Below are 14,441 nucleotides of genomic sequence, written 5' to 3' on the forward strand. Positions count from 1 at the left end.
CTGTTGGGAGGAATCTAAAGTAGGACAGTAACTGTAGAAAACAGTGTGGAAGTTCCTCAATAAACTGAAAATAGAACTGCCATATGATCCGGCAGTCCCACTGCTGGGTATATATATTCATAAAAAGGAAATCAGTACGTTGAAGAGGTACCAGTACTCCCACCTTCATTATAGCACTATTCACAACAGCCAAGATATGGAATCAAACTAAGTGTCTATCAGTGGATAAACAAAGAAAATGTGGTTTACATATACAATGAAATATCATTCATCCATAAAATCCTTTTTCATTTTGGATCTGAACCCTCAAATGTGAACAAATTAAATGTAGATAAAAGCCAAAGTGGAGTTAGCTTAATTGCACTCTTCTCCAAAGTTTATCTCCTGCCCTGTGGTACCCAAGTTAAGTAAAGAATCAGCAGGAACTCCTGCAGACTCCTCTGCTCTTTTTCCCCTTCTTTGCCTACCTTTTCTCCTTTGCACAGCAGGATCATTCATAGGTAAAACCTACTACCTTCTCTAGGTTCCCTCTGACTTTGGATAAGAGTTGATAGTGTGAGGAGAAGGAAGACTGGAGAGATGTGGGAGGGCCCTTGCTACAGCTGCTGTAGGGATAGTAATAAAGAAATTAAAATCCCATTGGTATTAAGTAAGCTGGCCTTTCTCCCCTTTACTTGTTCCTGTTTCAATGGATGTTAGTAATATTCTCTGGAAGTTCAAAGTAATGGGTGGCCACACATCCTATATGAGGACTACCTCCATACATTGCTTATTTGTCAGTCATTCTGGTCTAATTCTATGAATCCAGGCTTGTCTATCTTACACACTGCTAGAGTGGGGTAAGATAATTTCCACTCCTGCTCCTCTTCCCATACTTTAAAAAAATAATACAAGGTATGAAAAGAAAAACAATATATATAGTTACCCTGCCCCACATTTATCCAGTTTCAACCCAACCATTATGATATATAAATGCTTTCATTAGTTTCTTGTGAATGTTTCTAGACATTCTTTATGGAAATATAAGTAATACAGAACAATATACATTGTTCTACTCCTTGTTTTTCTTGATAGAGAGGGATTGAGTTGAATCTGTAGATTAATATGGGGAGCATTGCCATTTAAACAATAGGATGTCTGATCTATGGACATGAGATATCATTCCATTTGTTTAGATTTTTATTTCAGCAATGTTTCCCAGTTTTCAGTATATCACTTTTGCTCTTATTAAATTTGTTCTTATGCATTTTTTTCTTTTTGATGCTGTTTTAAATGGAATTGTTCCTTAATTTCACTTCTGCATGTTTTGTGCTAGTATATTAAAATACATTTTTATGTGTTGATCTTGTATCATGCAAATTTGTTGATTTTTATTAGTTCTAATAGTTTTTAAAAGCGTATTTTTAAGAATTTTCTACACACAAAATCATGTCATCTGCAAATAGATATTTTACATTTCTTTCAATAGTGATGCCTGCTATTTGTTTGTTTATTTATTTATTTTGACACAGGGTCTCACTCTCTTGCCCAGGCTGAAGTTCAGTGGTGCGATCATGGCTCACTGCAGCCTCGATCTTCAGGGATCCAGCAATCCTTCCACCTCAGCCTCCTGACAAGCTGGGACTACAGACATGTGTCACCATGCCCAGATAATTTTTGTATTTTTTGTAGAGATGAGTTTTCTTCATGTTGCCCAGGCTGGTCTCGAACTCCTGGTCTCAAGTGATCCTCCTACTTTGGCCTCCCAAATTGCTGGGATTACAGCCATGGCCACCCTGCTCAGCTACATGCTTTTTATTTTCTTATCTCATTGCTCTGTCTGGAACCTCTAGTACAAGGTTGAATAGAAGTGATGTGAACAGACATCCTGTCTTATTCTTGATTTTAGGGGGAAAGCTTTGACTATTTCACAATTAAGTGTGATGTGAGCTGTGGGTTTTTAGTAGATTCCCCTTACCAGGTGAGGAAGTTCTTTTATATTTCTAGTTTGTTCAGTGATCTTATTGTGAAAGGTTGTTGGATTTTTTCAAGTGCTTTTTTCTGTGCCTATTGAGATGATCATGTGGTTTTTGTCCTTTATTCTATTGACATGGTGTATTACATTGTTTTCGGACGTTGAATCAACCTGTTTTCCTGCGATAAAATCCACCTGACCGTAGTGTATAATTAATCCTTTGCATATGTTGTTAGATTTAGTTTCCTAGTATTTTGTAGAAGATCTTTACATCTATACTTATAAGAAATATTATCCTGTAGTTTTTTTTTTTCTTGTGGTATCTTCATATTATTTCGTATCATGGCAACTTTGGCCTAATGGAATGAGGTAGGAAGTGGTCTCTCTTCTATATTTTGGAGAAATTGTGAACACTTTATATGAATTTTTCTTTAAAAATTTGACATAATTCACTAAAACAATTTGGGCCTGGGTTTTTCTTTGTGGGAAGTTTTAAAATAACTAATCCAATCTCTACTTATGATATGTCTAATTTGAGAAACTAACTTCTCAGATTTTCTATTTCTTGAGAAGGTAGTTTCAGTAATTCATGTCATTCTAGTAATTTGTTCATCTGTTATCTAATTTGTTATCCTACAATTGCTCAAAGGATTCCCTTTTCCTCTTTTTTATTCTGTAGGGTCAGTAAAGAGGTCCTTTCTTTCATTTTTGATTTCACTAATTTGAATCTTCCCAGTTTTTAAACATACATCTAACTTGAGGTTTTGTCATTTTATTGACCTTTTCAAAGAATGTAATTTTGCTATCATTGATTTTCTCTGTTGTTTGTCTGTTTTTTACTTTATTATTATATATCTATACTAATCTTTATTATTGCTATCCTTCTACTTGTTTTAGGTTTAGTTTGATCTTGCTTAAGGTGGGAAGTGAATTGATTGACGTAGAATCTTTTTTCTTTTTTACTACAGGCATTGGCAGCTATAATTTCCCTTTATCACTGTATAGCTACATTTCATAAGTATTGTCTAATTTTTTCATGATTTTTTCTTTGACTCATTGCTTATTTTAAAGTGTGCAAGTTACTTTTCTTAGGTTTTTTTTTTTTTTTTTTTAGAGCACTTTTAGTTTTGCAGCAAAATTGTGAGGAAGGTACAGATATTTCCCATACAACCCCTCTTGTCACACATAGATACACACATACATAATCTTCCTTATTATCAACATTACCCACCAGTATGGTACATTTGTTATAATTGATGAACCTACATTGATGCATTATGGTCACCCAAAGTCCGTAGTTTACATCAGGGTTCACTCTTGGTGTTGAACATTCTTTGGGTTGGGATAAATATATAATGCAATGTATCCACCATCATAGTATCATACAGAGTATTTTCATTATTCTGAAAATTCTCTGTTCTGCCTCTCTGTTCCAACCCTTGCCAATCGCTGATCTTTTTACTATCTCTACAGTTTTGCCTTTTCCAGAATACAGTATAGTTGGAATCACGTGATATATAGCCTTTTCAGATTGGCTTCTGTCACTTAGTAATATGCATTTAAGATTCCTCCATGGTTTTTATAGCTTGCAGCTCATTTCTTTTTAGGGTTGTATAATATTCCATTGTTTGGATGTACCACAGTTCATTGATATAATCACCTATTGAAGGACATCTCGATTGCCTCCAAGTTTTGGCAATTATGAGTAAAGCGGCATTAAACATCTATGTGCATATTTTTCTGTAGGTGTAAGTTTTCAGCTCCTTTGATTGGATACTAAGGAGCATTATTTTTGGATGATTGTTGCTGGATCATATGGTAAGAGTATGTTTAGTTTTGTAATTTTTTTTCAAATTGTTTTCAAATTGTTTTTCAAAGTGCCTATATTATTTTGCATTCCCACCAGCAATGAATAAGAGTTCCAGTAGCTCTACATCCTCATCAGCAATTGATATAATCACTGTTTTGAAATTTGGCCATTCTAACAAGTGTGTAGTGGTATTTCATTGTTTTAATTTGTGTCTCCCAAATGATATGATGTGAAGTATCTTTTTATATGCTCATTTTTCATCTGTGTATATTCTTTGGTGAGGTGCTTCTTAAGATCCTTAAACCATTTTTAATTGGGTTATTTGCTTATCGTTGACTTTCAAGTGTTCCTTGTATATTTTAGGTAACAGCTTTTTAATCAGATAAGTCTTTTGTAAATATTTTACTTTAGTATTAGCTTATCTTCTCATTCTCTTAACATTGCCTTTTGTAGAGCAGAAAATTTCAATTTTAATACGGTTTAGCTTATCAATTATTTCTCTCATGGAAGATGTTTTGTTGTATCTAAAATGTGATCGCCAAAGCCAAGGCAATTTAGATTTTCTCCTGTGTTTCCTTCAAGGAGTTTTATAGTTTTGCATTTTACATTTAGATCCATGATCTATTTTGAGTTAATTTTTGTGAACAGTGTAAGGTCTACATCTCTTATTTTATCTGTCTTTTATTATTATTATTTGCATGTGAATGTCTACTTGTTTGAACCTTATTTGTTGAAAAGACTATCTTTTCTTCATTGTATTGCCTTTGCTCATTTGTCAAAGGTCAGTTGATGTCTTTGTGTGGGTCTATGTCTGGACTCCCTGCTCTGCTTCACTGAGCTATTCCTTTACCAGTACCAGGTTATCTAGAATACTATAGCTTTATTGTAAGTCTTTAAGTTGGGTCTTGTCAGTCCTCCAATTTTGTTTTTCTCCTTCAATATTACATTGGGTTTTTGGAGTCTTTTCCCTTTCTATTTACAATTTAGAATTAGTTTTTCAATATCCACAAAATAATTTCCTGGAATTTTTATTGAAATTGCATTGGGTCTTCATCACATTGGGAAGAACTAACATCTTGACAATTTTGAGTCTTTCTATTCATGAACATAAAATATTTAATTACTTAGTTCTTTGATGTTCATCAGTTTTGTAGTTTTCTGCATGTAGATTTGGTATTATACTGTTAAATTAAAATTTCACTTATTCATTGCTATATATAGGAAAACAATTTATTAAGCTTATTCTTCATATATATTCTGCAATCTTAGTATAATCACTTATTAGTTCCAGGAGACTTTTTTATTGTTATTTTGAATTTTCAACATTGATGATCATGCCATCTGTGAAAGAAGACAATTTTATTTCTTACTTTCCAATCTGTATACTTTTAATCTCCTTTTCATGTTTTATTGCATCGGCTAGGAATTCTAGCACAACATTGCAAAGAAGTGGTGAGACAGGATCCTTGGTTTGTTTTTGATATTAGTGAGAAAGTTTACAGTTTCTTACCATTAAGTATGATGTTAGCTGTAAGATTTTTGTAGATTGTTTTCATCAAGTTGACAAAGTTTTCCTTTATTCCTAGTTGACTGAGAGTTTTCATCATGCTGGTTTTGTCAAATGCTTTCCCCCAGTCTATTGATATGATCATGTGATTTTTCTTTTTTAGTCTGTCAATGTGATGTATTGCAATAATTTATTTTCAGATGTGAACCTGTCTTGCCTACATGGAATAAATCCCACTTGATTGTGGCATATAATTTTTTATACATTGTTGGATTCTATTTACTAATATTTTGTTGAGGATTTTTGCATTTGTGTTTATGAAAGATATTGGTTTGCTCTTTAGTTTTCTTGTAATAACTATCTGGTATTGTTGTTAGAGTAATGCTGGTCTTATCGGAAGAATTAGGCTGTATTCATTCTGCTAATGAGTTCTAAAAATAATAAAGATAATTTGTATAATTTCTTCTTTAAATGTTTGGTAGAATTCACCAGTGAACCCATCTGGCCTGCTGCTTTCTGTTTTGGAAGGTTATTAATTGATTCAATTTTTTGCTAGACCTGGGACTATTCAGATTGTCTGTTTCTTCTTGTGTGAGTTTTGGCAAACTATGTCTTTCAAGGAATTAGTTCATTTAATGTAAGTTAGCAAATTTGTGCATATAAAGTTGTTCTTAGTACTCTTTTTTTTTTTGACACGGAGTCTCACTCTGTCACCCAGGTTGGAGTGCAGTGGCGCGATCTTGGCTCACTGCAAGCTCCACTTCCTGGGTTCACGCTATTCTCTTGCCTCAGCCTCCTGAGTAGCTGGGACTACAGGCGCCCGCCACCACGCCCAGCTTACATATATATATATATATGTGTGTGTGTGTGTGTGTGTATGTATGTATGTGTATATATATACATATACATATATATAGTATTTTTAGTAGAGACGGGGTTTCACTGTGTTAGCCAGGATGGTCTTGATCTCCTGACCTTGTGATCTGCTTGCGTCGGCCTCTCAAAGTGCTGGGATTACAGGCATCAGCCACTGCGCCTGGCCTGTTCGTAGTATTCTTTAATTATCCTTTTAATGTTCATGCAATATATAGTGATATTCCCTATTCTTTTTTCATGATAGTAATTGATGTCTTCTCTCTTTGTTTTTAGCTATCTTGACTACAGCTTAGCGATTTTATTGATCTTTTCAAGAACCAGCTTTTGGTTACATTGTTTTTTTCTATTGATTTTATGTTTTGAATTTCATTAATGACTCCTCTAACTTTTTAATTCTATTTTTCTGCTTACTTTGGATTTAATTTGCTCTTTTTTTTCAAGTTTTCGAAAGTGGGAACTTAGATGTGTGAGTTTAGATCTTTCCTTTTTTCTTATATATGCATTCAATGCTATAAATATCTCCCTAAGCACTGCTTTTGCTATATCCCACACGTTCTAATAAGATGTGTTATTTTAATATCCAACTGTGTAAATGTATTAAGTTGTGTTAGACTATGGATGTTCAAAGTGATTATCTGTATACTTGAATTAATGTTTGTCATATTTGTTGCTATTTCCTTTTGCTGCCTTTGTTCTTTGTTCCTATGTTTGTTTTCTGCTCTTTGCCTTTTGTGGTTTTCAATGAGCATTTTACGTTCCATTTTCTCTTCTTTCTGAGCATATCAGTTTTACTTCTTTCTTTTTACACTTTTTAGTGGTTGCCCTAGTTTGCAATATACATTTACACCAAATCCAAGTCCACTTTCGAATAACACTATTCTGCTTCACAGGTAGTATGAGTACCCTATAATAACAAAATAATCTTGATATTTCTTTTCCATTACTTGTATAATTGCTGTGATTCATTCCAATTATATATAAGCATGTAAAAAAATCTATACATATATTAGCATACATAAGTAAATACACTATTGCTATTATTTTGAACAAACTATTATCTTTAAGAATAAGAAAAATAAATGTTTTTATTTTACTGTTAGTTATTATTTTCCAATGTTATTTCTTTCTTTATGATGATCCAAGTTTTTGAGCTATATTATTTTCCTTCCCTATCCTTTTCTTGCAAAGCAGGTCTAGTAGCAATAAACCACTGTAATTTTTCTTTATCTGAGAAAGTCTTTTTTTCTCCTTCACTTTTGTAGCATAATTTCACAGAGTACAGAATTCTAGGTTGGTGAGATTTTTTTTTTTTTCCTCTCAAGACATTAAAAATTTTACCCTACTCTCCTCTTGCTTGCCTGGTTTCAGAGGAGAAGTTGGATATAATTCTTACCTTTGTTCCTCTAGAAATAAGGTGCTTTTTTTCCTCTCACTTCTTTCAGAATTTTTCTTTTATATTTGATTTTAGCACTTATCCTGATTCATTTTCCCTTAGCCTTCTGGATCTGTGATTTGGTGTCCCACATTAATTTGGAAAAAAATCTAAAGCATTATTGTTTTAAATATTTCTCCATTTATTTCACTTTTTTTCTCCTTCTAGTGTTCTGTTTATGTTTATGTTATACCTTTTATAGTTGTCACACACTCTCTGAATATTTTGTTCTGTTTTTTTTTGTTTTTTGTTTTTTGTTTTCTACTTTTTGGTCTGTTCTTGAAGCAGCATCATTGTCTGGGGTAAATACTTAAGGTTCGTTGTCTCATGCCAGGGAAATCTAGGACAAGAAGTGAGTTTAAGAGTGGAAGTTTAATAGGCAAAAGAAAGAGAATAGCTTTCTCTTCTGCAGAGAGAGAGGGGCTCCCGAGCGGGTCCTCCAGTTCTGTGATGAAATGCACAGGGTTTTATAGACAAGCTTGAGGAGGTGGTGTCTGATTTACATAGGGCCCAAAAGGTTGGTCGTTGGACCAGGTGTGCCATTTACATAGCACGTGAAGAAGCTGGCTACCCCACCATAATCTTTTATCATGCAAATGAGTTCTCTACCTGTCTTGTGACATTAGGTCTGTTCCTTACTGTTCACACGGTTGACAAAGGAAAGGGAAGATGGAGTCCTATGTTGAACATGTCTGGCCTCCAGGTGGCCTTTTCCTATTGTCAAAGCTGCTGGCATTTACCTGTGAAAGCTTCTAGCTTGCTTTTCTATATCTGCAGTTCGATTTTTCAGGCTGCATTTTGTTTGGGAAAAAAAAAATGATTTGAGGTTGCTTTTTGTTAAAAGGGAAGCCTTACAGAGGACTTTCTTACTGTGATGGTTAATACTGAGTGTCAACTTGATTGGATTGAAGCATGCAAAGTATTGATCCTGGGTATGTCTGTGAAGGTGTTGGTGTTGCCAAGGAGATTAACATTTGAGTCAGTGGGCTAGGAAAGGCAGACCCACCCTTAATCTGGGTGGGCACCATCTAATCTGCTGCCAGTGCAGCTAGAATGTAAAGCAGGTAGAAAAATGTGAAAAGGCAAGAGTGGCTTTGCCTCCCAGCCTACATCTTTCTCCTGTGCTGTATGCAGCCTACATCCTTCTCCTGTGCTTTCTTCTGTGCTGTATGCTTCTGCCCTCAAACATCAGACTCCAAGTTCTGCAGCTTTGGGACTCAGACTGGCTTCCTTGCTTCTCAGCTTGCAGATGGCCTATTGTGGTACCTTGTGATCATGTGAGTTAATACTACTTAATAAACTCATATATATATGTATATGTATGTATATCCTACTAGTCGGTCCCTCTAGAGAACCCTAATACACTTACCCTTACTAACTGCCTAAATAATTTCTTTTAAGCTATTGTATCATTCTCATTACTTGTCGTTTTGAAGGTTTTTATTGTTATAGCCTCAAGCTCAGAGATTCTTTCCTCAGCTGTGTCCAGTCTACTAATAAGCTCATCAAAGGCATTCTTCACTTCTGTCACAGTGTTTTTGATCTGTAGCATTTCTTTTTGCTTCTTTCCTAGGATTTCCATCTCTATGCTTACATTTGCCCATCTGTTCTTGCATGCTGTCTACTTGATCTGTTAGAGACCTTAGCGTGTTTTTCATTGTTGTTTAAAATTTCAGGTTCAATCATTTCAAAATCCCTGCCATATCTGGTTCTGATGCTTACTCTATTTCTTCAAATTCTTTTTTTTCCTAGTAATTTTTTCTTCATAGTTAGAAATGATTTACCATGTAAATGGAACTGCTGAAAATAGGCCTTCAGTAATATCTCGTTAAGGGACGAGGGGTGGGAAAGCATTCTGTGGGCTTATGATTAGATCTCAATGTTTTAGTGAGCCTCTGGACTATGTCTCTGGACTGTGAACCTCCCAATAGTCTCAATTTCTCAGTCCCCCTTCCCTTTCCATGAGATAAGATGGCTAGATTTGGGTATTTCCTTTCCCACATGTCAGTTAGGCTCTGACGAAACCTCAGCAGGCAAGGCTCTGTTTGAATAGCTTCTCCTGAGGGCAGGCCTTGTTAAAGAGCAGAGTACTCTGGTGTATTTCCTCTCCCTGTACTTGAAACACAAGGGAAGTCTTCCTCCAGTATTTACTATGAGAACTTGGTCATACTCTTGCAGGTTAAACTCATATACCCCACCTCTTCTTGACAGGATTCCATTGGGATATACAAGTCTCAGATTTGTCCTCTCTGAGCCTCTAGCAATTTATCAATCATAGTTCAGGTTTTTATACCTGGCACTGGTTCCTGCAGCAGTTCTGCTTGTAAGTCTCTGCTATGGTAAGCCATGAGTCCCTGTATTCATCTTACTGTCTCTCCAATCTTGTGGGTAGCAGTTTGTTCTGTATCCTCACCTCTCTGATGAATCCTAGAAAATTTGTTATTTTTCAGTCTGTTCAGTTTTTTAACTTGTTAGAAAACTGGATGGAGCAGAGACTTCCAGGCTCCTTATATGGAGTATTAAAGGTAGATTTAAAAACTGTTAAATCCTTCTCCTTGCTTCCTTACATAATATATTGTGGAGATCCTTTCACTTTAGAGCATAAAGAATACTTTGTTTTAGTCTGTTTTTATATTTTTATTACCTTCTGTTGTATGAATATATCATCATTTATTTAAACCTTCACCTTTTAATGGATATTTGGGTTGTTCCCAGTCTTTTGCTATTACAAACAGTGGTTGAAAGAATAGATATGTCTAGATGTAATTTTACATAGGTGGAAATGTATATAAATTAAATTCCTAGGTCAAACATCAGAGGACATACATGTTTGCAATTAGACGTTTGAAAGTTTGAATTTCTCTTGCTTGTGACTGTACATGTTGACCTTTCCATTAGCAAAGTAAGTGTTTTCCCACATTTTGACAGATTCTGTTATTAAAATTTTGTGGTTTTAAACATCTAATAAACAAAAAGATATTTCATGGTAGTTCCAATTTGTAAGTCATATATTTGGAGTGACATAGAACTCATACATCTAATAGTTATTTTTATTTCCACTGTATGCCTCTTGGTGTCTTTTGCATCTTGTTCCATTGATTACATTATCTTTTTCTCTGATTTTTTATATTAAAGGGATTAGCCCTTTTTGATATGAATTGTATGGCAAATGCATTCCTAACTTGTTCTTTTGACATTATCTTATGGTACATTTTGCTGTTGAGAAATGCTCTGTCTTGTCTTTTAGGTTTTATAGGAGGTATTCTATTTTTCTTCTAGTACATTTAAGATTTATTTATGTTTTAACATTAAATATGATCCATTTTAGGTATATCTTGTTAGGATATAAAGTAGAGATTCAACTTAAGTTTTTCTAAGTGGCTATCCAATTTCCCAAGAAAACTGAGATATCATCTTTATCATATGCTAATGTATGTATATATTCATATTAATTTTTATACTTTCTATTTTATTCCTTTATTCTTTCTCACTATATCCTAATATTGCATAAATTTAAATATTAGGCTTTATAAAATATTTTAATATCTGAAAGAGCTAACGCCCCTTAATTGCTCTTCTTTTTCAAAATTATCATTTTTTGTTTATTTTTATATATGATCTTTATAAAAAGTCTCTTTAGTTTGAATTTTTCAAAGGGTTTTCTTTAATGTGTTCTGTGCAAAATTTTCCTATTGGCAATTACTTTTTATTTGATGGTAAATATTGTTTCCCACTTCTATACTCTTCTCTTACAATAAATTTTTACTGATGCTTTTCAGATTCTTCAATAGCAGCCTTTATTTAATAGCAGCCTTTATTTACTAGTATATATTTACTTCATTTACTATTTCCTTTGCTAATTTTTTTTTCAGGAAGTTCTAGTCAGGGTAAGGGCCCATTGTAAACTTCCAGCCTTCATAGTCTAAAAGCTCTCTCCTCTATTGCCACACAGGCAGATTGCTTCCCATATACAGGGCTTCTCTATGTGAATCTCTGTATGCCTCATTTTCTGTGCTTCTCTAAATCAAAACAGGTTAAATAGGCTCTACCTTGGCCCCTTTCTGCCATCACTAGAGCAGCTGGGATGCAGGGCACAAAGTACCTAGGCTGTACACAGCATGGGGACCCTGGGCCCACCCCATGAACCCACTTTTTCCTCCTAGGCTTCCAGGCCTGTAATAGGAGAGGCTGCCATGAAGACCTCTGACAGGCCCTGAAGACATTTTCCCCATTGTCTTGGAGATTAACATTTGGCTCCTCATTACTTATGCAAATTTCTGCAGCCAGCTTGGATTTCTTTTCAGAAAATGGGATTTTCTTTTCTATCACATTGTCAGGCTGCAAATTTTTCAAACTTTTATGCTTGCTTCCCTTATATAACTGAATGCCTTTAACTGCACCCAAGTCAACTCTTGAATGCTTTACTGCTTAGAATTTTCTTTCACCAGATTCCCTAAATCATCTCTCTCAAGTTCAAAGTTCCATAAATCTCTAGGGTAGGGGCAAAATGCCACCAGTCGCTTTGCTAAAACATAACAAGAGTCACCTTTGCTGTGGTTCTCAACAAGCTCCTCATCTCCATCTGAGACTATTTCAGCCTGGATTTCATTGTCCATATCGTTATAAGCATTTTGGTCAAAGCCATTCAACAGGTCTCTAGGAAGTTCCAAACTGTCCCACATTTTCCTGTCTTCTTCTGAGCACCCCAAACTGTTCCAAACTCTGCCCATTGCCCAGCTTTAAAGTGGCTTCCACATTTTTGGGTATCTTTTTAGCAGCACCCCACTACAAATACCAATTTACTGTATTAGTCCATTTTCAGGCTGCTGATAAAGACATACCCAAAACTGAACAATTTATACAGGAAAAAGAGTTTAATGGACTTATAGTTCCATGTGGCTGGGGAAGCCTCACAATCATAGCAGAAGGCAAGGAGGAGCAAGTCACATCTTACATGGGTGGCAACAGGCAAAGAGAGAGTTTGTGCAGGGAAACTCCCCCTTATAAAACTATCAGATCTTGTGAGACTTGTTCACTATCGTGAGAACAGCATGGGAAAGACTTTCCCCCATGATTAAATTATCTCCCACCAGGTCCCTTCTACAACATGTGGGAATTCAAGATGAGATTTTGATGAGGACACAGCTATATCTGTGGCTATATCAGATAAATTAGATATTAGGGGGAAAAAAATACCAGAAATAGGAAGGGACATTTTATAATAATAAAGGAGTCAATCTACCAATGAGAGATAACAATCCTAAATACATGTGCACCAACAAATACAATTGTGAAATATGTGAGGAAAAATCTGTTAGAAAGGGAGGAGAAATAGACAAATGAATAATTATAGTTGGGAACTTCAACAGCACTCTTGCACCAATTAAAAATACCATAAGACTCAATACCATAAGACAATAGGATCTACTTGACATTAACTACTCAGTGACAGCAGAATACACATTCTTGTCAAGTGCTCACAGAATATATACCAAGATAGATTACATCTTGAACCATAAAGCAAACCTAAAAAATGTAAAGGAATTAAAATCAAACCACAATGGGATCAAATGACAAATCAATAACAGAGATAATAGGAAAATCTCCAAACACATGATAACTAAGCAGGAGATTTCTATGTAATTCATGAGTCAAAAAGGAAGTATCAAGGAAAAATAAATACACTTACACTTAGCTAAATAAAAATAAAAATACAATATCAAAAATTTGAACTCACAGCTAAAACAGTGATGAGAGGAAAATGTACAGCATTAAATGCTTGCATTGAAAAAGAGGAAGAGTCTTAAATCAATAATTTTAACTTCTACTTTAAGAATTTAAAATAAGAAGAGCAAAATCAACCCAAAGAAAGCAAAATGAAGAAATAAAGATAATAGAAAAAATCAATAAAATTGAAAACAGAAAAGCAATACAGAGCACTATTGCAACACAAAGTGGATTCTTTGAAAATATCAATAAAATTGACAACAAAAGATTAACAATGAAAAAAAAGAGAAGACACAAATTACCCATATCAGTAATAAAACAGGGATATTACTACAGACCTTGATGATAACAAAACTATAATAAGGAACTACTACAAATAATTAAACACATAAATTTGGCAACGTAGACAAAATGGGCTAATTCCTCAAAAAACATAAGCTACCACAACTCACTCATAAGAAATAGACAATTTTTATAGCCCTATAACTATGAAACAAATAATTCATCATTTAAATAGTTTCAAAAGAAAAATATATAGACCCAGATGGTTTCACCAAATAATTCTACCAAATGTTTAAAGAACAATTAATAATAGTTCTACAATTTGTTCCAGAAAACAGTGTAACTAGTATTTTCCTGATACCAAAATCAGGCAAAGATATTAAAAGAGAAAGAAAGAAAGGAAAAAAGAAAGAAAGAAAGAAAGAAAGAGAAGAAAGAAAGAAAGAAAGAAAGAAAGAAAGAAAAGAAAGAAAGAAAGAAAGAAATTAATTCTTATGAGTGATGATTTGTGTATCATCAGAATACACCAAGGTCATTCATGAATAAAGATGCAAAAATCCTTAACAAAATATGAATGAAACTTTTATATATATATATATATATATGCACAAAAAATATGCAACATGATCAAATGGAATTTATTGTACCATGCAAAACAGGTCAATATTAAAAAATCAATCAATCTAATTCACCATAATGATAGAATAAAGAAAACAATTAATATGATAATTAATCAATGCAGAAAAAAACCATTTGACATAATTCAACACCCATTCATAACTTTTTTAAAATCTCAGAAAAAATGAGAGTATTGAAAACTTCTTCAACTTGACAAACAGTATATTCAAGAAAC

At 34.1% G+C, this 14,441-nt stretch overlaps 1 protein-coding gene and 1 long non-coding RNA gene across 2 annotated transcripts in view; one reads left to right on the top strand and one right to left on the bottom strand.

Annotated features, from left to right (window-relative positions):
• LOC101003002 (EGF-like and EMI domain-containing protein 1) overlaps window positions 1-14,441 on the bottom strand; it is a 559,121-nt gene that overhangs the window by 39,766 nt on the left and 504,914 nt on the right. The window lies entirely within an intron of this gene.
• The window catches only part of LOC110742620, a 68,237-nt gene that overhangs the window by 39,226 nt on the left and 14,570 nt on the right, over window positions 1-14,441 (top strand). The window lies entirely within an intron of this gene.

The sequence above is a fragment of the Papio anubis genome, chromosome 2 (assembly GCF_008728515.1).
Source record: "Papio anubis isolate 15944 chromosome 2, Panubis1.0, whole genome shotgun sequence".
NCBI classification, from domain to species: domain Eukaryota; kingdom Metazoa; phylum Chordata; class Mammalia; order Primates; family Cercopithecidae; genus Papio; species Papio anubis.